The following is a 3,122-nucleotide window of genomic DNA, read 5'->3' on the forward strand; positions in this document are numbered from 1 at the left end:
ATGCCAGTTACTACCACCAAACTAAAACCTTCAAATCACAGTTTCCTCACGTGAGCTACACAGGTGGGACAGAACCAAGACATCTGTTCTGAGCCAACTTACACCAAGCTACAGCAGACTCTTCAAAGTATGTTACACCTAAATATTCAGCTGTGATGTACAACTGCAGGGCATGTTTCAGCCTGCCTTCTAAACACACCTCAGGGCTGCTTGCTGGGTATGGTTGGAAGCGCTTGCTTTTTCCTTTCCTTTCTCAAATGAAAACAATGAGCAGCTGCCAAAAGGCTCTGAAAACCTATGTCTCTGTTTCAGGAGGAAAAAAACCCCAAACCTAAACAAACGTTTTCTTGCAGTTTTTACATGCTGCAAAAACACACACTCAGAGGGGATTCTGGGTGTAGTGGGCTTGTTTTCAAGTTATATTATGTAAATGTTCGCCTGAAGAGTTGTTTTAGCACGTCTTCTTCTGTTCCCCAAGCCTAATTCCAAGGTTATTTTCCCATCCCTAAAAGCCAGCACATACCCCACAGAGCATAAATGGTGGGATGCAGTGCAAAGCAAGGAATCCTGCCCCAATTCCTACAACTTCTAATGCTTAAACCCCTGCCTTGGGGCCAGGGTGCTGCTGTTAATCACAATCACAGAACTCTGTGCACCTCTGAGGCAACAGGACCACGAGGAGGAGAAAGCAGAACTCTCATTTTCACTCGTATTCTAAATACACAGACTGCAGGGCATGAGCTTGCAGTGAACGTAACTTCAGCTGAACGTGGATTGATTTATCAGCCAGTGCCAGGCTGTTTTGGATCTGAGCAGCCTGTTAGGACACAAAACACCCTGTAGTTCAATATTTGCCTTTGGAACCACCCCAATTTCTCAATCAGCTGTTCCAGGCTCAGACACCAGACCAAGTCCCTGCACCAGACCAAGGTGCACCTAAATCACAGAAGAGCTAATCCTAAATCTTGCTAAACAGGTAACAAAATAGGACCACTCAAGCAGTTGTAATTACCAGATGCACTTCCACAACATGGAATCACAGAAATCCAGAACGGTTTGTGCTGGAAAGATCTGTAAACCTCATCAAACTCTACTCCCTGCCATGGGCAGGGACACCTTCCACTATCCCAGCCTGCTCCAAGCCCCATCCAGAGCCTTGGGCACTCCAGGGATCCAGGGGCAGCGACAGCTGTGCCAGGGCCTCAACAAACTCACAGGAACAATTCCTTCCAGTATCTACCCTAAATTGCCCCTCTTTTCAGTGTGAAGCCATTCCCCTTCTCCCGTCACTACAGCTCCTGATGAAGAATCCCTCTCTGGTTTCCTCGTAGCCCCTGTCAGACACTGGAAGGCTGTCACATGGTCTCCACACAACTTCCTCCTCTCCAGGCTGATCACCCCCAGCCTGTGAACATCAGACCTCTGGATTTGGAGACCTGCACACTGCGAGACTTTTGAAGAGATCAAAGTGCCTTTAGGGATGGATACACAGCCCGGCCATCCAGCGGGTCCATTCATAGCCACAGGGACCGCTGGGGACAGTCTGACTCAGCCTGTTCCTCCGAATCCCCATCACTGTCCCAACACTTCCCCTGTGCTGACCACACAGCACCAGCATCTTCATTTTAATGCAGCCCGTGAGGCCCCTGCACAATACAGCAAAGCCCATTTTCCTGGACGTCAGTTCAGTTCTGCTTCCTGATTTTGGGCAGAATAGTTTTAAACAAGGAGGAACTTCACCCTTTGGAAGGCATACTCAAGAGGATCACACCAAAGTGCCCAGCCCCATCCTGTGACCACTCTGCCTCATGCGCCTGCTCTTCTCTCACCATTCAGAAACGAGTTACAAATCACAGAATCACAGAATGGCTGGGGTTGGAAGGGACCTTAAAAATCACCCTAGTTCCAACCCAAACCAAAACCACCACTTTCCCCTTCCCACCCAACACTCCTTATGCTGTGCCCCAGACCTCCCTTGCTCGTTGCCCCCCATCAGTTCCATCAGAGGAGCAGAAACAAGGAGTCTGGACTGAAGTCTGGTCCTGAGCCCTCCCAGGAGTGGATGAATGACCCCATTTTCACTTGCTGGATGTGTTAAAAGAAAATAAAATCAATACAGCTCTTGGTTAAGCAGCTTTTTCGGACAGTACTGTGAGTCAGGCAACCCCGGGGCATTGTTCCCCTGTAGAGGGGAGAGCTTCCACAGCTCTCCCATCTCCCTGTCAGGATCATGCAGAGCATGAGCACCTGGCAGAGCAGCCTGTGTCCCACTCTCCTGTAAAGCAGGCAGCTACAGGCAGGCTTTGCCTAAGAAAAGAGGCAAGAAAGGTGAGAAACAGGCCACAAACACCCAGACCTCTCTAATGACTCCTTGGAGAATACCGCCACCCTTCAAAGGAAGGTGTTTCTAGCTCCAATAATCTTCAACATAACCTTTGCTATTTGCTACATTGTTCATGAAAAATGATTAAGAATTCCCTTCTCACTGGGTTTTTTAATTTTTTTTTTTAAAATTATCCAGATTTCTCTCTGACTGAGGCTTCAGAGTAAGCATTCCCAGACTACCCATCACTGGCATGAGTGATTTCAAATTATTTATACATAAAGGAATTTTTCTTGTGGGTAAGTTTATACCTCCAAATTACTACAAATTATTTAAAGTGAACCACAGCAATATTATGATTCCTTGAGCAACCCGGTCTAGTGGAAGGTGTTCCTGCCCATGGGAGGGGGCTGGAACTGGTTGACTCTTAAGGTTCCCTCCAACCCAAACCATTCTGGGATTTTATGATTATTCTATGCTACTAATGCCCTGAAATGCATTTGATTCATGCTTCTTGGAAATTCACAGGTCGCAAATCCAAAAATATTTGCAAAAACTACCTGATGTAGTGTGTCAGGGAAGGTGGAGAAGGGAAACGGGGAAAGACAAGCTTTGAAGCACTGAGACATTCTCCACAAGGACTCAGTGAGAAGGCAAAGCCCCTCTCTATTCTCCAGTCAAGGAATGACTTTCGCAGCCATCTGGACTCTTCCCTGTCAGAGGGGTACAGCCCTGGCACAGGGTGCCCAGAGCAGCTGTGGCTGCCCCCGGGTCCCCGGCAGGGTCCACGGCCACGCTG

The sequence above is a fragment of the Corvus brachyrhynchos genome, unplaced genomic scaffold (assembly GCF_000691975.1).
Source record: "Corvus brachyrhynchos isolate BGI_N302 unplaced genomic scaffold, ASM69197v1 scaffold285, whole genome shotgun sequence".
NCBI lineage: Eukaryota > Metazoa > Chordata > Aves > Passeriformes > Corvidae > Corvus > Corvus brachyrhynchos.